The following is a 26,691-nucleotide window of genomic DNA, read 5'->3' on the forward strand; positions in this document are numbered from 1 at the left end:
GGAGAGGCTGAGAGAGCTGGGCCTGTTTAGCCTGGAAAAGAGAATAATTCACTTCTTTTATACAAGAAGGGGGATTTTGTATTCAAATATCTTAAGGCAGTTGTTAAGTGGGTGGGAACAGACTCTTTTCAGTAGTGCCCAGTAACAGGATAAAAGGAAATGGACATAAGCTGAAACACAGAAAGTTCCATCTGTATATGAGGAAAAACTTAGTTTCTGTGGGAATGACAGGGCACTGGAACAGTTTGCCTGGAGATGCTGTGGAGTCTCCTTGCCTGGAATGGAGTCTCCTTCCTTGGAAATATTCATAACCCACCTGGTTGTGATCCTGTGCAAAGTGCTCTATGTGACTTTGCTTTTCCAGGGGGGTTGAACTAGATGATCTCCAGAGTACCCTTCCAACCTCAACCACTCAGAGACTGTTTCTCTATGACTATAAATATTTATTCATGATGGCATGTTATTATATTGAGACTTCAGCTATGATAGATCCTAAGACTTGTTTGAAGTATGGCTATTATAGATTCAGTTATGCTTTTGGCCACATGGGACTTCACTGGAATTATTTTGAATTTATGTAACTGTAACTGAAACTAGAATTTGTCCCCATGGCAATTAAACATTTCAAAGTCTGGCTTGCTGATGATTAGTAAACTAATGCATTTGAAAAATAGCTCACACAAATGTATATTAATTGTATTTTCACGTTCAATTACAGGATCAGTTTTAGCCTGTAGGGAAATATCTACAGTATAATACCATTTTCACAATTAATGCTTTCTAAATGAAAGTGACTTTTAGTTTATTTTTCAAATCAGAAGAATGACAAGTCATTATTTGAAAACGAAAGATGAGACAATTTGACAGGCTTGAGCTACCAAAAAGAACTAATATCTAAGGTGTGAACATACACATAAAACCCACTAGTGTGGGCAGAAGATATATTCCCTAATCTAGCAAAATTTAAATTAGAACAGTCAAATTCTAAGCAAGTTCGTAATGGAAATGTCAGTATAGCTGTAATCATGGCAGCAGTAGCAGGAACCATTTCAAGAAATAACCATTCAAAGACCTGGACTAAAAGAACATGCTGAAACTAAAGTACATTTAGAAAGTCATTAAGCTTTCCCAGTGTTCTATGTCTTTGCAGTAACAGGAAATTGTTAAATCTAGATCTGCAGAGGAAAGCTCCTGTGGTCACAACTGCTCTGATTTTGAGGAATAAAAGACATTCCTCCTGACTACAAATCTAGCAGTGGGTATTTCAATCATCAAAATAATGGGACATTTTTGTTGTTTTGGTTTGGTTTGGCTTTTTCAGTGTTAATGAAATGCTGATGGCAGTGAGTAAAATGGTGCATCTTATTAATGCAAGATCAGTTGGAGTTATTTATTACAACAAAGGTAGCATACATTTTTCTTAATTAATCAGCCACATCATCAACACATCTTGGATGTAGCTGACTACAGATTACAAATTGACTCTGAGGTAGCTGGTCTCTCCTTTGAAAAAGGAATGTTTTAAATCATCTCATTTTCTTGTGTGGTACAAACTTGTGCATATGTGCACACAAGTAGATTTTATTTCCTTTGCAATTTAGCCAAGATCTGGATCCTCTCCAACAGCTATTAAATCATTCTGTCTTCTGTAGACCAGCAGAAAGGGGCAATTTTATCCTCTTACGAAAGGAAATGCTTCTGTGTAATTGTTTCATCAACAGGAGAATCAAACTCAAGTTCCACATGGCTGTGATTTATTCCAGTTTATGTGTTGTGTCTGTAACAATGGCATTGGTCTTGCTGGAAATGAAACTCCACTAATTTCTTTCTCCCTCCTTTCCTCCTCTCCTCCCTTTTTCTGTTCCTTAGCAACAGGTGGAAGAAAATAGTTTGTTTAGATTATAGTCCATTTACCTTTTGTGTGCAGATTGATCATACTTTTTTCTCTTCCTTAGCAGAAGGTGCTAGAAAATGTTTATATTCTTCTCAGTAAACTTTTGGGTCTTAGAGGGGGTGAGGGTCAAACTTAACTCATATTCATGTTCTTTGGTTTCCTTCTCTGGTTGTAGATGGATCCAACAGTACTTATAAACAACTTTCCAGAAGGCTGTGTGCAGGCCTGGATCAATCCATGTAGGGAATAAAGAGCTTGAATTTATAAGTGTGAAAAGAAGAGTCCACAAAGCCAGATGAATCTGAAAAACTGGAGAAAAGAGGTAACTGACACAATGTTGTCAGAAAACTTTTAAATTTGTGTCTCCCACCTGATAGGAGAATACACAGGAGAAACAGGAAAATATGTGGCTGCAGATAGGGGTGTGAGGTGTTCACTTTTGCACCAGGATATATGTTAAATATCCCTCAGTTTCCTAATTGAAGGAAACTTTTCTGTGTCCAAAGTTGAAGTCAGTATGATTTTGGCAAGTGCCTCAAAAATAATGTCAAAAGGAAGGCAGGAAAAGTCATGTTACGATACCCAATATATACTGAGAAACTTAAACTGAGTTATATTTTCAATAAGTACTAAATGTCACCATGAATGTATATAAGATCACATTGCTTTTCTTCACATTTAACTTATTTATTTCTTTAATTATTCAAGTTGGAAATGAACTACAGCAGAAGAATTGCTACAGATCTTCAACTACATATTCAAAATTTGGGCAGTGTGGGGTGCGGGTGTCACATAGTATAATGCCAAACCAGCAGATTAAGTCAGGAGTGAATCTCATTCCAGTAAAAAAAAAATAAAATATATATATATATATATATATACATATTTTTTTTTCTTCATTCTTCCATTTCATTGCAGTTTGAAGAAAAAGCTTTTGTGTCTTTGCATTTCATGACTATTCATAGCAGATATAGTGATCACAGCTTAACTTCCATTGCCTGAAAATAGCATTGCTTAGGTGGTTTAACTTAAACTCTGCTCACTACCATGGGAAAAAATCCATGAGTAGTGAATCTGCCTTCTGGTAGTTTTTCCTTCTCTGTTGTACCCTGTTGCTATCAGTTCAATTATATGCTCTCAAGTTACTTTTCATAGCACTCTTGACCAATTTAAGAAGTCTGCTGTCAATGTGCAGACTTCTGAGTCTGTAATATCATAAAGATAAGCACTGCTGTTGCTAAGAGAAGCGTCCCTGTCTCTTGCTTAGGCTTTTTTGTAAAGTAGAAAAATTGAGATAATAATATTATGTGAAATATGATTAATATGGTAATCCTATTTGTCATCTCAGAAGCATTCTATTAGCTCTTCTTCTGGTTCAGACAAGGGAGCTCTCTTCTTATTTTCTTCCATGCTTTACCTTTTTAAAAGGGAATTTTGCTGAAGAAGGGTGTCCTTATTTAGTTTATATCTCTGTGAAAGGAATATTCTACTATCTAAACCTCAAAGGACAGAGAATGTCATGCAGGGTGTGCCAACGTGTTTTGTATCGAGTGTGTTTGCATGATCAGTGTGAGACTGGCCAAAAAAAATGTTTCCATGATTAAGCTTGATTAGAGATGCATTCACAGGAAATACCATATTTCTTGTTACTCAGACTCTGGTCAGTCAACCATATATTTATGGGGCTCTTCTCCAGACTGATTTCAAGGGTCTGTTTATGGCCTTGATCCAGAAAAACACTTAGGCACGTACTTAGGATTTAATGTGCATCTAAAGTTGCACTAGATTTAAAAAGAACTGGAAGTATATAATGCCATCATCTTTGGACAGCAGCCTATATTAATGTTGATAGAAATTTCTGCATCAAAGTCTGTGATAAGTACTTACCAGTGCCACCATATAGGCTAACAGACTGCTACAATTCATGTTTGAAAAGATACAGTTGCAGAATATAATTTCTATGAGCTGCAGCATATAACGGATTTAAGATATCCCTATTGTGTCTTACATTAAGAAAGAAACTTCTTGTTTGTGTACATTTTTTGCTTTTGCTTTATATGCAGATCTAATCTCCTAGTAATTCACTTAGTTATTTAGGGAAGGGCTGGTTCTGTGTCCCTTTGTATGTACTCATATACCTGTTACAGCTCAGGGAAACTTTTTTCAAAGAAATCCTCTGACAAAATCAGGTCTTCAAACACTAAAATTTGAGGCATAGAAGTAAGAATTTGTAGTATATCTGTACTTACTGTACTGCTGCGGGGAACAGAAAAAGCGGGTAAGATGCACTAGTGAGAGCTGAAAGCTGACTGCTGTTGAAAGCATCTAAAGTAGATCAAACCAAGGCCAACCAGGTGCTCTTCAAACAGCTTCTCAGAACCAGTGTTGTACAAGGGCATAGACATTCTGGTACTTCACAGCCATGAACTTCAGAAAAGCCTTTTATAAAACAAAGGTATCTGCCTACAAATTAGACTTTTAACTTTTGAAGAAAGCTTTTAAGCAACTCTGTGCTGGCATCCACTTGCAGCAAAGGTTTAGGCTCTTCTGCTGATAACAGACAGTCCTCTGACCTTCCCAATAAAAGGTCAAATGCTGAGATTGTGCTGAGCACCTGTAATTTTCATTACAATCAACCTCTGAATGTTATGTACATTTGAGGACTTGGCTGAAAGACTTCCTACAGAAGAATGTGTTGGAGGAACTGGCTTTTGACATCCCAATCAGGACAGGTGGGTTTTTCAAGACAAAACCAAGTGATTAGAAAAAATGCTTTAGATGATTTCAAAATCTTTACCATTATCACCTACTAGAGACCAGTATGTCTTTGATTTGCCCTGTGATGGGAAAGAAATGACTTGTGTACCGTAAGGAACCTGACCAGCAAATGAATGAGTGGGAACAAACTCTGAAAAGAGTTGTCCCCACTTCCTCTTGGCTGGGAAGATCTGGTCTGTGTCAGTAGCCTTGGCACTGTCAAATTAGGCAGATTGAGGAAAAAATATGCAAAACACAGGCAATGCCAACACAATATGAGACTGGAGCAAGACTGGGTCCCATTAACCTGTATGGATATGATATTCTGACTCCTCAACACTGAGGCAAAAGTGCTGTATATGTCATCAAAGAAGGAAAAATATTTAAAAGACAAGTAAAAATACAATAGAGGCTTAACATAGTAGCACAACAATTTCACCCTTCCAGGTGCATAAGAAAATACATATTGAAGTTGTAGGCATTTTGACTCCTGATGGTTTTGAGGGAAAGGAAAGGAAAGGAAAGGAAAGGAAAGGAAAGGAAAGGAAAGGAAAGGAAAGGAAAGGAAAGGAAAGGAAAGGAAAGGAAAGGAAAGGAAAGGAAAGGAAAGGAAAGGAAAGGAAAGGAAAGGAAAGGAAAGGAAAGGAAAGGAAAGGAAAGGAAAGGAAAGGAAAGGAAAGGAAAGGAAAGGAAAGGAAAGGAAAGGAAAGGAAAGGAAAGGAAAGGAAAGGAAAGGAAAGGAAAGGAGCATAGGGAGAAAGGTCATTTGGGTTTAATTTTGGCAAAACCATTTTGTAAAGGCTTTAAAAACAGTTTAAGTTGGCTTGGAAAAAAAAAAAAAAAAAGATTAAATATAAATTGTCTTTCAAAGTTCCAAGTAAGGATAGCAAGGATATAATAGGTAAAGGGAAAGCCAGAGGAATAAGAGTTCAAAGACAAGACTGAGAAGGAATTTTCATTCTTTTATGTCCTACTTTATAAAAGGATATAAAAATTGCTATTTGATCAATTGGCTGCACTGTACTGCTGAATTGTGATTCAGCATGTAGTCTTCAATTAGAAACAAGCTAGAAAAGTGCAAAAAATTAAGTTTCTGGGAAAACAAAACAAAACAAAACAAAAACACAAAACAGCATTTATATGTAATTCTCTTAATTGAATCATATTTTTTCTGTGGGTTTACTGAGAAGTTACACGATATAGTTTCAGCAGAGAATTATATCCATTTTTGAAACGGCACATAATTCTTGAACTGAAATCTATGGATTGGCTAAGAAAACTGAGCTCATATTAATTTCCTTATTAGAGAAAATCCATTAAAGGGAAATGCAAATGTATTAATGGTAATGTTAGGAAGAAAAAGCAAGGAAAGCTTTTGGTAGCAGCCAAAGCTTTTGTTAAATAAGATTAAATTTGCTGGTCAAATACAAGAGTTTCATCAGAAAGATAGTTGGAGATGTTCTGAATTTTCTAATAGGTGCTAAACTTTACTTACTCACACCAACCTCACAGAAGTTTGGATACAGGTCCATATTGTCCCTCTAATGCAAACATGCCTCCTTGACATCAGTCACCTCTCAAACACCAACTTTACTTGGGAAGACAGGGTTAACGAATTTCTCCTGTTCTAAAGAGTGATGCAAAATAAGTTGCATCATGTTAGAAATTAGAAATTATAAAAGCAGTTTTAGGGCAGTGCTTTAGCTGTGTTGCTGCCTTGACTCCCTGCCATCTACGGCCATCTACGGCCATCTACGGACTGAAAGACAGAGTGTGTGAACAGAAGTTATTTGAGATTACCTATAGTGATCTTTGGTGGTCTGGTTACTGCGTCCATGCTTTCCAAAGATATTATAGAACACAAAATGCAAAGATGAGTCCTTTTAAATCTGTTTCTTAGGGTCTTTGAAGAAAGGAACATCAGTGAGTGCAACGCTTTCCCTAGAAGGTACAAATTTCAATAAGGAGTAAATCAGATATAAAGATGAATATCATTAATTTTCTTTGTTTATTATCAATTTTCCTTAGGTAAATCTGGTAGGAGAAGTGAAAAAGTCACTTGATTTTTCTTATCACAATATTCCCTACCTTTACCCTGTAACAGGGAGCCTCTCCAAGGGCTCTGAAAAAGAAACATCTGTGCCAGTGAGGTGGCAGAATATGCAGCATCTGTTCCAGAGGCTACTTCTGAAGAAAAGCTTTATGCAGTATGAGACCTTTTAAAATAACTACATGCTTAAAATCAGTTGATGTTTATGAAATCCTGCTAGATCAATTTGGTCATTTTGCAACTGGAAAATATGAAACTGTTCGTGTGCTCTTTTTATCCTGCTGGAGAACATGGCCTGCAATATGACATGTTGGATAATGGAAAAACATTAGAAATCTTTAGACTATCCATTGCTACAGTGGCCTGGTCACTTGTGTTTATTTTGCACATTTTCTTCCCAACAGAGACAGGTGCTTCAGCTACATTATCACCAAAAAATGCCAAAAGGACTCTGACTGACTCTTTGGACATCTTCAGGCTTTTGAAAGAGCAATGGGTTTAATATATTTATTTATTTTATTTTTTTTTTTTTTTGGAAGAATTTTCTGTGTCTTAAAATATCTAAACTGCAGCCAAAACTCCAGTGTCCTCTAACTAGACCTGAGATCATACTTTAAAATATCAGACACTGATAGAATGGCTCTACACATTGTATCTTAAAGCAGTAGGAATTCATTGGTTGTCATCACATAATGAAGCACTGTGGTTACAGTTTTAACAAAGCACCTAAGTCAGGATGCTCATTTTCCTAAAAGTAGGTGATGAGGCTATCGAAGGGCTGATGAGAATCTAATCTCTCTGATGAGAATCTTTCAAAGTTGCTCTTTGAAGGTAAGTGATGCACACTTCTGTACAAATAAGTTTAAAAAGCTGAGTGCTGGTGGCTGTGCTAGATACCTCAACTGGAGTGGATGAGTTGACATTCTTTTCTTGGCTTTACAGAAAAGAAAAGCTTGGCTTTACAGAACTCTTGAAAGCAGAGTGGTTTATTTTTGTTGGTTTTGTTGGTTTTTAATGTTTTTGTTTTCCTTGTTTGATTGTTTGTTTGTTTGTTTCTTCTGCATGGCTGAGCTAGGCCCAGGCTGAGCTGGCCCAGGCTATAGGCTCTGGCACTAAGATGTGGGAAATCATATAGAAAGATGCATGTTTTTCTCCAGGTCTTCTTTTTTCTTACCTTTTCTCCAGAACAGCTGCTGTGGATGTCTTTTCTGCCTAAGTTCCTTTCCTTGACACATATATTTATTGAGGTCACTGTCTCAGCCACTGCCATGTATACTGTTTTGTTGTCACTACCTGACCTTTCCTTCCATGTAACTCTTTGACCTTGTATTTATCCTACTACGGAGTCACACTTACTGAACTTTTTGTGCTTCCTTCCTTCCTTCCTTCCTTCCTTCCTTCCTTGACCTTTGGAGGACTTCGATTCCTTTTCATAGCAAGCCAAAGGGGTATTTTTAAGCTTTGAGCATGTTTATTCTTTTCTTAAAACTTACCTTCAGGAATGAAAAAGGCAGTTTTTCACCCTGGCCTCTTTTGTCCTTGCTTACTGGAAGGATCCTGAGATTAGGATTCAGCGTCTGGGCTTGTTGCAGGTCCTTTTGATACCCTCTGCCATCAAATCTTCTTTATTGCTACGAAAGGCAGACAGTTAACTTCCTGTCCTTTTTTTCTTTTTTTGTTTTGTTTTGTTTGTTTTTTGTTTTTGTTTTTTTCCAAATTGACTTGTTGCTCTGGGCAAGGAGGCTTTCCTCCATTTTGTTTGTGTAGGACCTCATACAGAATTGAATGCTGGTATATCAATACAAGTACCCTGATGAGCACAGCTGAGAATATGCTCCTAAAGCTTTTTTTGCTGTTCTATTGGTACATTTTTGCATCCTTTCCTTGCCTTGCCTTGCCTTGCCTTCCCTTTTTTTTCTTTTTTTTTTTAGCTTGTGAATTTTGTTACTGCATTCTGTTTTTCACTAAAGGTAACATTTTGACAAAGAAAATGGTTGTAGAAAATATTACATGGCTAATTTTCTAAAGAGACATGTCTATATTACAAGATGAATTTCCACACGCATTTGAGACAGTGCCAAGAACTGCATCAGACAGACTGCATAGGATTACCTTTTGAAGCACAATATTTTTATATCAGAGATGGTGTTTTCAGTAACCCACTAGGAGCCAATTAAGTTTTTTTTTTTTAATTTTTATTATGTTTCTGGCCTGTTTTAGCAGTGACAGCTCCTGAGTTCAGCTCGTCAAGTTTGCCTCAACCATACTTAGCTTCTTCTGCATGAGAATCATGCGAGTATTCACAGGCCATCACATTGACCTTTGGTAGAAAACTCCTCATAGTTTACAGACCTTTTCAAAAATGAGAGAAGTGAAGGTTGTCTGGACATCTTGACTTCTGCTGTGTTCATATTGTTCCTTTTGCAAGACTTTGTCTAGCCCTTTACTTGACCAAATCCTTTATGACTTTTGCCAGGCACCACCATTCCTGCTCCAATTAATATCTATGCTAGTGGAGATCTGGTTCTGGTAAAAAGGCTTGAGAAGAGAGCCATGAACCAGAAAACAAAAGAGGGAGGAATGACCTAAATCTCATCAAAGAAAAAAATGATCCATTATCCCTTGTTACCTGTTTTTTAGTACCACATCTCAAAAGGTAGAAACATCTTTACAGATCCCCTAACACAGGCCTGACTCCTCCTGTGTTTTATGTCTCCTGTCTGGCTGTTGATGTTTAAGGAGGTTGTAAGTGACTTTGAGATTTTTGTCTTCCTCCCATTAGAATTCAGTTGATGTAAGCAGTTCTATGTATAAACTTGGTGAAGAAGTAGTGTGCCATAATACATCTCTCATTTCAATTAGTGCATGTAGATTTGTGTCAGGAGGAGCATAGTTAACCTTTTTATTTGACTACCATAGAAAGGAACGGAGCTGTCCCTAAAACAGAAGAAGCACTAGGTGGAGGTGACACCATTTTTCCTTCATCTTTCACTCCTATGAGGATCAGAATTGAGAATGGGGGAACCTCCATCACTATGAACAAGCCAGAATTCCTTCATGCTCAGAAGGAGTCCAGAAATAGGCAAAAACACTGTTTCTGATGTAAACAGGGTCATCAGAAAGGCATCCTCTGTTTATAATTTGGAAAACTCTATGACATTCTTCTGAAAAGAGGAGCCAATAGGGTGAAAACATTTATTTCCCAAGGAAAGTTTTCTGGTGGGCATTGAATTCAGAAAGCAGCAGCTAATATGAATATAAGCTAAAAGTCTGACTTCCGTGCTGTTTGGATGTCCTCGGTAGCTGAAGATTTTTTTTTTCCCCTGAGTAATTACATTTTCCCATGATGTATAATACCAAAATGATGCTAGTTTGGCTGAGTCTTAGCCTAAAGAGACTGTGCTGTTTTTAAGTCCTTATACCCAGTACAGTCCTTTGAGGGTTTGATACTGAAAAGTGCAGGGTACACACAGTTCACATGACAAGCAATGAGAAGAGCAGGTGTTCAGTCCTAATCAGGACATAATGGACAACAGGGAGACATTTGGTGCAAGGCCAAGCATATATGGATATTTAGGATTCCTCAAGAAAAAAAGCATACTATTGAGGCATTGTCATATCAAAGTTGACCTAAGTTTTAGTTATAATTTGAAGACTATTAGTGCAAAAATTAAATGAAAACTCTCATTTCAATTAACTCAAAATTACTTGTTATCATGGGATGTAATGACTGGTATTCCAATTTCATAAAGAAAATACGTTTATTGAGTCAGACGTTAAAATCATTTTTTTTAAACAAACAAACGAACTTCCTCCCAGTCATATGCAAAACATTTATATAATAATGATATTGTTATTGAGAGGAATGGTAGTACACTATAATTACTACGAATAAAAAGGGGCACTATCTATAGAATGATTTAACAAAATAATTGCTTAGCAAAATAAATTAACTCTTTCAGATTTTTCAAAAGAGATATATTTTAACTTTCCATTTATGGAATATGAAAGATTGAGATGAGTTTAGGAGTATTTACTTTGCCAGCTTTGCCTTTAATTCAAAATATTTTCAAAGAAGGAACTTCAGATACTGGAATTGAAGCTGTGGTATGAAACGTGTGGATTATTTCAGAAATAGTCCAGTAAGATATCTCTTAATATGGTAGGCTATTTTCAAAGCTATTCTATGTATGAGCTTACACAGCCAGGGATCTTGGTTAGTCATTTTGCAGCAACTGCTGCCTCACCAGTTGTTTTTCTGCTTACTCGTGACTGTGCAGTTCAGCATGTCAGGATGTAGCCTGGCAGCTTTAAAGGACTTTAACGGTTTAGGACTAGCCCGAGAGGACTAAGCCATTTTCTGTGTCAAGTGCATCTCAGGAAAAAGACTGTCAGTGGGAAGCTGTGATTTGTGGTTTACATGCACGGTGAGCTGGCCAGCATATTTTATGGAGTGATCCTATAAGTCCTAGTGCTACCTGGAACCTCTATTCCTCTATTTACAGTTATGAATCTTTTTTCTTTTTTCTTTCTTTTTTTTTTTTTTTTTTTTTTTTTGTTTCCTCTCTTTCTCTCTTTTTTTTCTCTCTCTCTCTTATTTTTTTCCCCCAAGTGCCCAAAGAGTTTTTCATTGTTTTGTTTGTATACAAGGGTATTTTTGTGTAGGCACATGAAATGTCAGTGAATAGTGAATTGGTAGAGATTGATTCAAGTCCTCAGCAACTTTCACTGTGATATTTTAATATTCAGAGTTTCAGAGCAACTTCACTCCAAATATTGTAAATCTGTTCATTCACAAGATGCTTGCATGGGAACTGAATAGGAGATTATTATATTTCTTCAGTCTCAGTACTGCTTGTAATTCCTCCTAATTCAGTTTCTTCTGCAGATGTTACAAATTTGCAATTTATTCCTTTTTGATGTGATTATATAAAATCAGGTACCACAACAATTTCAGAATTGTCCACTATATATTTTGGACAGCTGAGGAACAGTGCAAATGTTGAGCAAGGAACAGGCTGAAGAAGAAAATGACAGTTATAAGGAAGAATGGATGAAGTCTCAAGGATATTATTTGATATTTTCCCTGAAATTCTGGTATGTGTGTGCTAACAAAATATTCTGGTAACAGAAATTGAAGTTTTATCAATAGACAGAGAATCAAAATACAGTACAGAAAGAACTACTCAGCTGTGAGAATTGGCATGCTGAAAACCAAATTGCAGGTCATGCTATGAGGAATTAATCCCACAAAGAAATCAGGTACTTGTAGTTTGCAATAATAGGCACAGAAAAGACCTGCATGTGTTTTCAGATGTTATTTCAAGAACAAATAGGTACAAAGCTGCCATAAATAAAAAGAGAAGTTTCTTTCAATTTTTGTAGTGTAGTAGCAAAGTCAAAATCCCTCATTCTTTAAAACAGATTTTACATAAGGGGTTGGATGACATGTTTTCAGCTCTAACAGGGCATGTTGCAGACATTGACCCAAGAGTGCTATTAAAATAGCTTCTTATATACCTCCTCCTTCACCATTCCTAGCTAAGGTTAATGGTGTTTATACAATTATCCTGTGTTATATTGATGTGTTTTAATCTGCAGTGCCTGTGTGGTTAAAAACTCCTAATGTTATGTAAAATTGAATACTCTGGTCAAAAATAGAGTTCTGCTGGTTCTGGATTTTGTAGCACTGACATAGTCATGCACTGTCTAGGCTGACAAGGTCGAACTATAACAATGGGACTGTGGATTTAAAACAAAATTATAATGGATGTAGCAAACTTAGCACATGAACTAAAGGTCACTATTTTAGGGAACCACTGTATAAATTCACATCATTACTGACTCATATGCATTCTTTAGTATGGATTACTCATGTTTCTGTTAATGTAATTGGGGGTGGTTTGCAATTGAGACTGTTTGGCTGCTGTCAGCTAGGATAGAGGTGCTTATTAATGTTCCTTTAAGGGTGAGTGGGTGTGTGCACATGTTTCAGAAACATTTCAGTCTTGGAATTGAATTCAGTGCTACACATTTAAAGAATCTTGTATTATTTGTTTCAGCTGGACTCTTTCCAGTAATTTTCTCATGCTTCTGCGAACATCCATCAAAATTATCTCAGACAGTTCTAAACAATATATTGTAATAAGCACTTGAATATTCAAGATCAACCCTCAGAATTGTTGTAGCATAACATGTCTTTCATTCTTTTCCAAAGTGTTCACACTAACTGGTGGACATATAATCAAATCCTTAGCACATGGAAAAATAATCTATAGTGTTGTTAGTGAATAATTTTAAGATGCTTTCAAGATAATTGATCTCTTCTTTTGTTATTGCTAAAGAAGAGAGTTCAAACAAACAAAAAAAAATCACAGAATGTAACACAAAGAGATTGTCATATGAAATTTATCCGCATCTATAACAATTGCAGTAGTAAGGATTCCAAACTGAATATTTATCAACTATTACTTCCATTATTGGCTCATTAGCAAGTTGCTATGATGTGGTGAAAATGATTCTGTGGTGGTGGTGGGATATTCATTAATTCAGTGTCTGGCCTAAGACTTTTTTATTTTGGTTTGTTATAGTTTGATTTTGTGTGTGTGTGTGTGTGTCTGCTGAAGTCACTGCATGTGACAGATTCATTCTGCATGTGTGGAGAATGCAGGGTGAGCTGCAGGACTTGTCAGAGTTCCTTGTAGTACATATTTTCACTTGCATGAAAACGTAAATTGGTCAGTGATCAACAGATGTGTGAGAATTTTGTGAGTCCTGGCAGATGGTGAGCACACATAAAGGATTAAAGCTTATGATAAGGAATGTGTTGTATCCCACAGCAATCTGTATCATAATGATTCTGTTAAATCATCTAACAGCCACATATTTTGTTTGACCTAAATTTGCATTTACAGTCATCAAAATCTCAGAGGAAATGATTTTAAACTAAGATGAAGTATCCACGTTCATGTTTTAACACTAAAGTTAAATTCAAAACTTTGGCATGTAGATGACTGTACTGACTTTTTTTTTTTTCTTTACTTCATACAATAAAGCTAAAATAGTCTGTTTATACAAAGAAATATTTTTGGGTTTGGTGTTCAACCTAAATAAAACAGTTATCCTGAATTTGTGTTTTTGAGAAAGATACAAACTTTAGAAATAATCAGGCAAGAAAGAGAAAGCCTGAAGTTAATAGATAATGTTTAGCTACTTACTCTCAGAGAGAATTATTAGGACAATAATCTGGTGTCCTCAGAGGGCGGGTTGAACAACCTTTCCTTGTACTTGCAATACATTCAGATCCATTAAATAAGCAAACAAACAAACAAAAAACAAGCATAAAACTAGTGTACAACAGCATCTGACTAGTGGAGAGCATACAAGCAATTACTGAACAGCAAGTTGGAATGAGATTTAGTCTGAAAATATTTGTTTTGAATATTAGTATTTCAGCAATATTTCATCAGTATTTCATTATTAGTATTTCTTTTGTTTTTTGACAAAATATGTCATCAGAAAAGACTGCAAAACTATACTCACTGTGTTGTTTGTTTGTTTGTTTGTTTGTTTTTTCCTTAAAATAAATCACAGAAAAATGGTAGAAAACTATATTGTCCTTCTTGTACATTAAGGTGGCTCTAACACCATGGCCAAATCCTTTTCTAAGCATTTAACTTCAGCAGAAAATAAGAATTTGGAAAATCTGTTGCCATTTCCATCTTTAGAACTGAGACCAAGACCTGATCAATTTCTCTATTTAGTTTTGTATTACCTTTACACCTTCTGCAAACTCAATCCATTCAGCATTGTCTGAGTGACAAAGCCTTTTCAAAATCCTGTGTCAAGCTACTTTCCAATACAATATAATTTTAATTTGTTATGTATATTTTGGGCTCTGTGGAGCTGTTAGAATTTGTCTTTGTCTACCCAGTGAAGACAACCCATAATTTCTTTACTCCAAAATAGATCTTGACTTCTCATGGCATTTTGCACATGGGAACATTTCCCTACTATTACTGTCTGATATTTAAATAGTACGCGTTTTCTCACAGGAAGGGCTTGCTGGGAACGTTGAAACTTTCCAAACATGCACGACTTTCTCTCCTCAACGTTCAAGTCCACCCACTCATCGAGTGGGAGCCTCGTAACACAGGTAATTGGAGCGTCAAGCACTGAAGAACTGGGAGGAGGGAGGTTTGGGTAAAGATACTGGTGCAGACCAATGCCTTTGAATCTGACATGCTCATGAAGAGCAGGAGGTCTTACACCTTGGTCACAGTGCTCCTGAATGGTCAAATTTCTCTCATATCATTTGTGTAGATTTGGGCTGTATCTGAACAGGACGTTCAAATGTTTATATTATCTTTTCTTGCTGGGGGAATGAAAGATGTGGTTAACTGAATAGTAACATGAAAAAAAAACACAACCTACTTTCATATAATAAATCTATATAAATTATATTTCAAGTAGATAACATTTATTTGCTATAAACTGACTCAGTTTCTATGGAAGTGTGCTCATTTTTGTTTGTTTTAATTTAGTGAGAGAAGAACAATCCTCACAATCTCTGTTTCTCATCTCTCGCAATGTTTATTAACATTCATAAACAATAAACTGGAATATTTAATTTATTACTCCTAGCAGCAAAGAAGCTGTAGGACTTCACCATGATGCCAACCTCACTTAGATGCTTCTTTATCATTCAAAATATATTTGATAATCTAATATGAATAGTTGAAATACTAGACAGAGTAGTAGATCTTTGGGAGCTTGTGTTTATATCAACTCCAGATCTTGCTATGAAAGCCATGCATAAATATGTCTAAATATATTGCAAAATAATGTAATCCTTAAAGCATTCTTTTGGAAGAAAAAAAAAAAAAGAGAGAGAGAGATAGAACAAGAGGGCAAGAGGACACAAGAGTTTTAGTTTTGACAGTATCAGTTTAAATGTATTGGATTTTATCTGGAGTAAATCTTGGCTGTATTTGGTGTTAGTTTTTGATTTTACCACAGAGGCAATGATTACTGAACATACAGAAGATTCAAAATGTCTTTGTATTATATGTGGTGATTCAGTTTGTAGTTTTAAAGATGACAATACCCAGAATGTGCAAAGGGTCATCCTGAGGACTGCTATCTAATAATCTGAGAGGGATACCACCATAGCTGCATATACTTTTATTAAAGATGATCTCAATCTATAATGAGTTAGTGAGAACTTTTGTATATAGTATTCTTTCAGCTTTCTCTTTGCAAGATACTTATACCTCATATGTTAATAATAGGTGTACTATTTTCTAGAATAAGCTCAGACTATGGAAGTTCAACTTTCAATACAGTATTGAATGTTATATATACTTCAGTGGTTTACAACCCTTTGAGACCCCTTTGTGGACAAGAAATATCCCTATGAGACTCCAGGGCCAAAAACCTATTGCACTTTCTTAACTATCAAGGCCCCTGCAAAGTTTTTGCCTCCCAAAATTTTAAGCATACCTGAAAAAGGGCAGTGAGTGAAGTCTCTCTTTACCCTGTGGCCAGTTCTGTCCTTCTTTTGAGAGCCTCCTGGTTAATGCAGTCGGTTCTCCAGCTGCAATGGCAGCTGTTTGTGCTAACATGTTTCTGAGTCATAAAACAGTGCCTGAAAAAGCAACTTTCTTATTCCTTTTCCCTTAAGAGAAATCTTAGGAAACACAGTGAAATGACAAACATGAAAGTTGCTTATGTCCCTTGAATTTATCCTGAACTGTGGATACAGTGTGATATTGGATAGAGTCGCATGATTGTGCATTTTCTCCATGTGGTGCTGATCCCATCAGATACACAAGGTAGACTAACAGAACAAAGATCACTGCAGGTTTACAAATATTTAGTCTGCAACCTGAGTGAGTCTACATTGACAGAAAGGGATTAATTTGTATATGCTTTCTACTGTCTTTGAAAGCCTGTTACCTGCCTTCATTTAAGTGAGGCAGAGACCTTATTGAGCTCAGTTACAAATCAGAAAGAATGCTAATACTCTACCAGTCTATGTGACCAAGTCCGACTAGTTTCAATAAAGAGACTATCAACCAGGTGCTCTCTGTAGATATATAGTCAAGCAGGACATGAGGAATGAGCCCTGGTTACATCTGAAAGTGATTTTTTTACAGCTGCCTGTGCTATTAGAGATGCTGAAAGATAAAAGAATGGTCTTCAAAAGTGTGCCACATTTTCTGAATAAAAGAGTGAAAGATATGGTAGTAATTTTATCTTAACTCCTGTTTTGCTGATTTCTGGCATTTTTACTGTTATTCTCACAGTTTTTTTGTTTTTTTTGTTTGTTTGTTTGTTTGTTTCGTTTGTTTTTAACTGATATTCTCTGCCTTAATTAACCTTCTGAAAGTGAAATTTAAAACATATGTAGTTTTGAGGGGTCTATACCTTCTGATGGTCCCAGCTGTAGCTACTGCTATTTACCTAAGCAACCTGAGCAGTTTTATGGTCAGAGTAGTTCCAGCCAAACGTCTCTGTTGTTGTGGGTGGAGATATTTTGCATGTGCTGCTGCACAACAGCATGCTCATTACAACCTGAATCATCCAAAGGGAGCATTTACAATGACATTCTCATGCAAGTCATTTTTCATTACTGTAAACTATATATACTACCCCATATATCAACAAGAATTAATTACACAGGCTTAGCATGGTATTATTAGGATCCAGATGGGGGAATATTTTATATTAACTTTGACAAGTTTTCTGAGAGCTGTCTTATGAAAAACAAAATGTGAACATGAATGTGGTACTACATCTATCAAGTAAATATTTTTTCAATAGAAAATCATCTTTTTAACATCTTATTTACATTAATACTTCAGATGTGACTCAAGAAAATTCCTGGCATTATTGCTTGCCTCAGCAATGAAACACTGCTATGTAAACTGCTTATTATATAATTTGGGGGTTTAATTACTTACAATAATCTATGAATTTACAACTAAATGTTTATATAGTATGCTAATTTTAAGACTGACAAATTTATCTGACTGATTTTAATTATATATTTCTGTTATGCTTATGTTTCTTAAAAATTAAGAGATAGCATAATATCCTTAGTTGCTAAATACATGGGTAAAATTAACTAATTCATTATTTACCCAGAGACAGCCTCTCAATGTTTAATGTGAATATATCACTAGTTAGAAGTTATTTTTTATAGGCTTCTATGTTACAGCCAGCCATCACACTGTTTGAGTGATATGTTATCGCCAGAGGCAACATCAGCATGGAAAGAAAGGTGTTCTGCCTGCATGACACTCATCTGGAGTGGCATTACTCAATACCTTGCAAAAGGTGTGGGATGCCAGAGAGTTTGAAAAGATGTTCTCACAGCACCTCACGGTAATGGAGCAGGAAGGAGTGAAGTGATTTTGTTGAATCCTATATTTGCAAATGTGGGTGGAATTCTCTGAATAATTTTGGCTGAAATGAAGCCTTTGCTCAATTTCCTCCCTTGCCTAGGGGAAGTGAACCTATGCCCCAAGTGGTACTTCTTTATTCAGAAGGCTACCACTTCTTCTGGGGTAGGGTTCACTTGTCCCCTCTTTTGCAGGATATAATGTCACATTGATTTGTCTGAAGAGAATTAGGATGGGAGATACTTGACAGCCCAGAGATTATGGCATTCATCTGGCAAGAAATTAGCTGACTTTTCTCTAAAACAGCCAGAAAATGGAGTTGAACCTATGGCTGCTGTTTATTCACACATCCTCAGAACCAAAGCAAATTAGGTGACATCCACTCTCATAGCTGGAGGTCACCATGAAAGGACAACAGCATAACAGCAGAAAATAGGTTGTTCATTTCATCTAAAATCATTTAATCAATTCATCAGAGGAGGATCTGACTCTGCAGTTCAATAGGAGATAGCATTGTCTGAAAAAAATCCTTAGTATCCCAGAGTTTGCTTCAAATACTTCATTATTAATAATTTGTGCACAGATCTCCAAAAAAATCATTATTTTGAACCCTGTCTCAGAGAGAACAAGTGCAACAGTGAATGTTGCAGGATTCACACAACCAATCTGAGCCATCAATTTGTAGTGAATAATATGTGACAGAAAAAAAAAATCATTAAAAATATGTGGACCAACATATTATGGCCCTTATGCATCCTGAAAATTTCTTGCTTTATCACACAGAACATCATAAAATTAAATTGGCTGTCCAGATGCTCAGATCATGCCTATTTGAAAAGAAATAATATTATCTAGATTTCCATACTACGTAGATTGAAACCAAATGAATTTTATGGGTTATGATACAATGTTAGATAAACATTCTGGGATGAATGTAATTAGATTGTTATTTCCCCAAAATGTAATTGAATGACCTTAATGCTTCTTGCAAAATCTTACTTCAAAAAGTATTTTTATGTACTCATTCAACTGTACAATTTACCACCTAAATGCTGTAGCTATCTCTTGAGTTTTATACAGTGGCTTTCATGCTGTTGCAGACTCTGCAAGCTCAAAGATAATGAGTCATATCATACTCTTCCTTACAAAGAATAATAATTGCGCCACAGGCTTAAAAATCATGGCATGTAATTATGCATTTGCATGGGTGGAAATTACCTCCTGTTTTTTGAAGCTTTCTAGGGAAGTTACTGGACTCTAAATAATGTATGTAAGAGAAGTAAAGGATCAAAATCCAAATGAAAACATACATCTATAAAATGCCCTCCTTTTTTGCTTATGAGAGCATTTAATCTGTGCATGGCACAGAATATAGGAGACCAGCCAACTTCTGTCTGTCACTTCTGTCAATGCTGTCTGTGCTCATGTTTTCTCATATTTTTCTTCAGGTATATGTTCTTTTAAATTCTTCATCTAAAGGCAGTACCAAGAACTGATGTTAGTGATGTGAAAAGTGAGAACATTTCCAAGTACTAGTTCTCCCAGGCTGCAGTCCTGGGATCTGCAATTTACATTTTTAGCATCTCTTCTCAAGCCATCTTGCTACTGCATGTGGAACAATATATCATTTGTTAACATTTGTGAGGTATTTGTGGATGGTGTGTCTGAAATGTCCTGGAACCTCTCACAGAAATCAGAGATATTTGTTTTCCTGGCTCTGCTAGTGTTAAATTACAAGCACTTAAAAACTGAACACAATTATTGCAAGACTGATGGCCTGAATATACTAGCTGTTACTGCACTGAAGCAATCAATTGGCTCTCTAGGATTCTACTCTGACTTTAGATTACAATAAGAACCTAAGCCAGTAGATTCCCTCATACTGTGGTTATTTTTTCTAGGGCTAAATGGGTAAAGAATAATCTTTTGTTATATTAAAGGTTTGTAAATAGATGCAGGTCCATTGATTTAAATGGTATTTTGTCCACTCACTGGCCCAGAGCTTGTCTTGAGATGTAATCTAGTTTGTCATAGCAGTGAGAGGCCTGGTGGAATACACATGATTATCACTGTCTGGAAGAAACAGGTAAATCTGTCAATTTCACCAGCAGATCTTTGCTCAGCCATGCCAGTTTCCAGCCTTCCCTGCTTGCTTTCTTATGCACAGGGATGGAGAGCCCTTGAACTCTAAGAAAAGAGTCCTTAAAGAGTTCCCAGCTCTGATCAGTTCCTCTGTCCCTGAGGACTATGTCTCAGGGGAACTCATTTGCTAGGTCCTTATGTGGATGGAAATTGACTCTTTTAAAGTTCAGGATCCTGACTTTGCTCTTAGCCAGGCCCATATTCCTTGAGATCACAGTACAGTGATCAACTGTAGAGCACAACCCTACAGTAGCATGGTTGCTGCAGCCCAGACTGCCTCCAGTCTTACACTCTCTAATGAGTTCATCCACATTGGTGAGAACCAGGTCCAGTAATGCTTCACTTGGGCTGAGGCTAACTGTATGAAGTTCAACAAGGCCAAGTGTTGGGTCCTGCACCTGGGGCGCACAACAACCCCAAGCAGAGCTACAGGCTGGGAGATGAGTGGTTGGAAAGCTGCCTGGCAGAGAAGGACCTGGGAGTATTGGTTGATAGTTGGCTGAATGTGAGTCAGCAGTGTGCTCAGGTGGCCAAGTCCAACAGCATCCTGGCTTGTCTAAGAAGCAATGTGGCCAGCAGGAAGTGATTGTCCCCCTGTACTCAGCTCTGAAGAGGCTACACCTTGAGTACTGTGTTCAGTTTTGGGCCCCTCACTACAAGAAGGACATGGAGATGCTCAAGAGAGTCCAGAGAAGGGCAACAAAGCTGGTGAGTGGTCTGGAGAAAAAGTCTTATGAGGAGCAGCTGAGGAAGCTGGGATTGTTCAGACTGGAGAAGGAGGCTTATTCAGAGGAGGCTCAGGGGCAACCTTATTGCTCTCTATAGGTACCTTAAAGGAGGCTGTAACAAGGTGGGGATTGGTTATTCTCCAACATGCCTGGCAACAGGATGAGGGGGAATGGGCTAAAGTTCTGCTAGGGGAGTTTTAGGCTGGATATTAGAAAAAACTTTTTTACCAAAAGGGTTGTTAGGCATTGGAATGGGCTGTCCAGGGAAGTGGTTGAGTCACCATCCCTGAAGGTCTTTAAAAGACATTTAGATGTAGAGCTTAGTGACATGGTTTAGTGGAGGACTGGTTATTATCAGGTCAGAGGTTGGACTAGGTGATCTTGGAGGTCTCTTCCAACCTAGATGATTCTGTGATTCTGTGACTTTCACTGATATTGCAGTCAGATTTTCTGACTTATTTATATATGTATGTATGAAAGTATCTATCTATCTATCTATCTATCTATCTATCTATCTAATCTATCTATTTTTTTATTTATTTTGCTTGGGAAGTGTATCTGAAGCTGCGTGAACCTAGGGTTTTGTTACATGCTGCTGGGTAATAATATTTTAGCATTTTTGTCTCTCAAGTTTATTGTAAATATGTGTGCATGTTGGCTTAGATGTCTCCTTGGTTTCTACTTACCAACTTGATGTCTTCATCTCACTATGAAGAAGATAAAAAGCTTACCCTCTTCTCTATAACACTCCATTCTGCAGGGCTTCACTGAAGGCTTCCTAAACCTCTTTTACGAAATATAAAGGATATTTGGCACTTACCACCTCCTTAATTGCCATCTTCCCAAACCAGGCTGAAAAGTCTGAGTTTTAGTTACAGACATTTTGTTTTTTCATCAGATATAGAGATTTGAAGCTTTTGATAGAGAACATGTGCTGCTGGTGGCAAAGTGATGGACTGGACTGGACTAAGATCCTGCACTAAGGATTCCTCCCTGCCATTTTCAGAAATAATTTGAAGTAATCAACACAACCTCTGTTTACTAAGCAACAGGAAGACTTCATTTTTTTTACTTCTGTGATTTCCTTCATATGTTTGTTTGTTTGTTTATTTTAATAATTAAATAATGCATACAAAATTTACAATCTTGGTACTGTCAATTGCAATGCTGAAACCGATTGATTTTACTCAACTGAAGGTTTTCAGCCCAACCTTTGAACATGTAGCACTAAGTCTGTTCACATCACTGATATGTAGTCTTCCTGGGGTTCCAAAATATCCAGCAAAATTTGTAATAGCAGTGCAGACATGTGAATGGTTAATTCAAATCTGCAGAAAACAAATTTGCTTTTCTCAGTTGTAATTTGAAAATGTTACAGACCATATATTGAAAACTAGTTGCCAATACCTATTTGGTTTTAGTCTGCAACGGTCAAATTATGCAATTTGAAAAAGACATGCAAAACATAACTGGAAGTTTCTCTCCTTTTCCAAGATAAATAAATAAATAAATAAATAAATAAATAAAAATATCCATAAAACATTTCATACTCTTTCCTCTGATCAAATTAGAAAGGAAAGTTTATTTCCTGTTTCTTCAACTGTAATGAGATGCTAAGTATTCTCAATGAATGAAAAATAGAAAATATTAATATGAAATATTCCACTCCAACAACAGAGAAGAAAATTATATAAAGGTGATAAAAGAAATGCAAATCAAGTTCCTTCTGTTTGCTAATCGTGAAAATGAAAATCTTCATTTTCTCTAATCACAGTTATGCAGTATTATATTAATAAGTTAGTAATAAAACAGAGCTGAAATCCAGGCATTTGTATCATAAATCTTAATTATAGTCATAAGAAAATTAATTTTTTGGTAATAGTGTTTTGCTTCATGACCTTCATTAACAAAGTAGGAGGCTTGTAGTTTTCAGCCATATGTCAGGGTGAGAAGTCAATGCTAAATTCCTAAACAAGAATTTAATACAGCACATTTTTTCTGCAGGTATTATAGTGTTGGTTTTACTGACAAGAGACTACTGAATGGAAGTATAATTGTGGGATTAAAACCTCATGTTTAACAAAGTGACCAAGGTGATAAAGATGTCCATAGATTTATTTGTAAAGTTGGTGTAGATAACTCAATGCTGACAAAGTGAGAAATAAAAAGAAGCATTCAACAATTTGGATCAAAAACAGAGGTAAGTAATAATAGAAAGATTTAAATGTAGAAGGTCTGGAAAGGTGAAAAATCAACCTCCAAATTTACTAATGTACAGGGAAAACTACATATCTAAAGCAACTGAAACAGCTAGTTAGTACTGCTCTAGACCCATCATAGAAATGCATGATTATATTAGAGCTTCTTTGCTCCTTCCTCTGCACATTTCTTTTATCTTGTGTGAAATTACTGAGATGTGGACTGGCTTTGGTGTGTGCATTGTCCAGATGACTTTGCACTGGAACAAAATTCCTACTTATGCCATTTGATGCTTTTATAGTATAATTAATAATTTCAGAAGACCAAAAGGAAAAATGTTTTGTGTGCAAAATACCCTCAAGCAAAAAAAAAAAGCCACTTTGCAAATTCTGATTAGTTAAGCCTCACACCCCCATAAGAAGCAGGCAAATATCACAGACACTGTTTTCCAACTGAATTAACTAAGGAACAGAGCAATTATTACAGGCTTCTGCCTTTACAGCTGCTAATAGCCCTATTTATCCTGTCACACTTTAGTATTACAGCAAATCCTCTGATCCTCTCAGTGTGTACAGAACTTGGTACATCAGAGATCATACAGGAAATTTGTGAATGCAGGAGTCCCAGTTCACCAAAATGCATTCCAGTGTTGAGCCTGCTTAGCCCTAGTGTTACACCGAGTTGCTTTCAGTTTTAGACACTTTTAGTGCTTGCATTAGTAGGAAAACAAATAAATTTCATGTTGTAAATGCAGACCCTGCTGCATAATCTTCAATTTACTTTATCATAAACTTGAAGCTAGAAGAGCTATGAAAAACAAATATCTTGAATATTTATATCAGTTGCTCAATCAAGTTTATTATAAAGAGAAGAATGTGTTGGCTTTAGTAGATGGGTTGATATGTTGCACCAAGGTAACAGTACAGGATCTGTGTTTGTATTCCCCTCTGAAGTGTGTGGGAAATGTTCCATGCATCAGCAATGCATAGAAATGAAAGCACCCCTCTATTTAAGCACATGAGTTGAGCCTTGATTCAGTGAAGCTAATGGTAGCTTTCACATTGACTGCAGAAAGAAGATGCTCAGGCTTTATAGACTGGAACCTGGTACAGAGAGGCAGGAGTTTGTCTTCATTTGTGTTATGTTGCAAAGGCCACTGGAATGGATCAATTTGCAAGTGTGTGCCCTTGTCAGTAGGTAAAAGATGAATTTTCACGTTCAATGCACTCTTCTATCTGGAGCTAATTCTAAGCTAATACTATCTGCTAGAAGTAGGTAGTACTAAGATATAAACATTAATTAGATATTCAAGATCTGGGCAGAGAAATCCTATCTGAAAGAATACATAGTAGAAATCTGATATCAACAAGATTTCACCTGGAGAGGAATAGGTTCAAAAGTAGTCAGTACTATTTCTGTCTAGCCCTGGGATTGATCAGTTTGCTTTTGCTGGTGGTATATCAATGAATGCAGACAGTAGTGAGACAGCTGGTCAAAAATGAGACAATTTTGATGAACATTTTCTTAAATTGCTTTTTTGATTGTTGAAACTTTTTTGAGAGGTTAGTGGAGGGTGTTTTTTGTCTCACATTGTTTTGTTCCATCAAAGACTAAATGAGTATCATTTTCTGGATTTGTGGATCCCCTGATGTCTTATGGCTTCAGATGTTCTGTTTTCCTCTAAAAGAGAGATGGTACTTGATTGCCTGATTTCCTTGGGACTATTTAGAATATTACTGACTATGTGTACAGTATAATGATATGCAAGTGTAAAGCAAAATGTCTCATAAAGTACATGTGCTTTACATACATATACATAAGAAATTCGGTGATATCAGAAATGCTCAACTGTAAAAGAAAAAGGTGGCTGGAAGACCAAATTTTATGCAATGTGGTAGTTTATAGCTTCACAGCAAAAAGGCTGTTGGAACACAGATCAACCTGGAAGAGTACCTCACTCCCAGCACTGGAGTTAACAGCAAATGCGTTTATAACACCTGCCATCCAGTTCAGTGCGTCACAGAAATTTCTCTCTCTTTTACTGTCTTCAGCAGATTTAATTCAAATTTTCACCACTCTTAAAGGGAAAGATCACCACATAAGCATCCGTGTTTTAGTAGTTCAGTGCACTTAGCCAGTGGGATTGTTCCCTTTGATAGTCTCTCTGTTTGTCTGTCTACCTCTCCCCCCTTCTCTCACCCCTTCCAATATACAAAGACTGTAAGGAATATAGCAAACTTTTTTAACTCTTAGCTTCCATGCAGAATACTAGGGATGGGAAAGCATAATACAAAAGGAATAGCAGGAATCACAAAAACATGTCCCCGAACCAGAAACCCTAAATTAAATTTGTCTACTTACCTAAGGAATAAAAGCTATCTTTGAATGCTGCCCTGCAACTTAAAAATTGAATTAACCACTTCCATCATGATGTTTTTGTAGTACTAAATCCATTCCAACTTCACAAAAAGAAAGTCACAATCAATACAAAAGTGCAATTCTTAGAGTTTGGATAAGTAAGTTACCAAGTTGGTGGAAATAATCACAAATTACAGTCTAAATTCTTTGAAAGCGAGGCCAGCATCCTTCAGTGAGGTCTGAAAGCTTCACTTGATTTCATTAGGACAAAAACATAAGCAGTATTATCCTTCCTAAGGGTGCTTTCAGGGCCTTTTAATGTTTGAGCATAAAGAGAAGTGCTGTTTAAGCTAAGGTGCCCTTAATATCTCCTATCTCTTGAAGTCAAATAATACAACTGTATCATCTTACTCACCATTTAGGTTTTAAGGGTGACATTAAAAATGACTAGAACCACAGGAGACAAAATGCTTGATATCTTCCAGACTTCCCCCAAAAGACCAAATATTTTGAATTACTTGAAGATTTCAGGTAGGATCTGAGCCAAACCATCTCACTGTTACTCATTGCTAGAGCTATGGGATGATAGGAATGAGACAGTAAAGGAAATCCATTATTTGATAGAAAGGAAAGTCTACCTTGGCTTTCCTAAGAGTTTGGTCTTTCAGAAATGTTAAAAGCATCACACAGTACACATACCTAGTATGTTTAAACACTGAGAGGACCTCATTAATCATCCTGGGTGGTTTAAACACTTAATCTCTTGCTGACCCAATCCCATCTCTTTTCCCTTATCATTCACAAAAAACTATCATTTGGTATCTGACTTCAGGCTTTTTTTTTTTTTTTTCTGAAGGTGACTGATACATTTTCAGCCTTGTGGTGTAAAGCCTGTCAGTTTCAATCTCAAATGTGCTTAAGACCATGTGAATAATTTTCCAAGCCTTGGTATCAGAATGAATTTCTTTGAGTGAGAGTAGTATAGATGAGATTCTGCTTTAATGGTCTAATGCCTATCATTAGAGACCTAAACCTTAGCTATACACAGCAGTGAGAGAAGCTTGACCATGCAGAAAGACATAATCAGGCTAAGACCTAAAATAGAAATCATATAGTAGTAGATGAGAGAATTATAGAGAGGGTGAAAGAATGATAAGA

At 36.5% G+C, this 26,691-nt stretch overlaps 1 long non-coding RNA gene across 1 annotated transcript in view; it reads left to right on the top strand.

Moving 5' to 3' along the window:
- Positions 1-10,964: 10,964 nt before the first annotated feature.
- Positions 10,965-26,691, top strand: part of LOC119716827 (uncharacterized) — a 49,049-nt gene continuing 33,322 nt past the window's right edge. The window contains exons 1-2 of the long non-coding RNA XR_011809263.1: positions 10,965-11,128; positions 14,756-14,856. This is a non-coding gene — a long non-coding RNA (uncharacterized lncRNA). The remainder of the gene's footprint in view (positions 11,129-14,755; positions 14,857-26,691) is intronic.

Source organism: Anas platyrhynchos, chromosome 4, assembly GCF_047663525.1.
Source record: "Anas platyrhynchos isolate ZD024472 breed Pekin duck chromosome 4, IASCAAS_PekinDuck_T2T, whole genome shotgun sequence".
In the NCBI taxonomy this organism is placed as follows: Eukaryota; Metazoa; Chordata; class Aves; order Anseriformes; family Anatidae; genus Anas; species Anas platyrhynchos.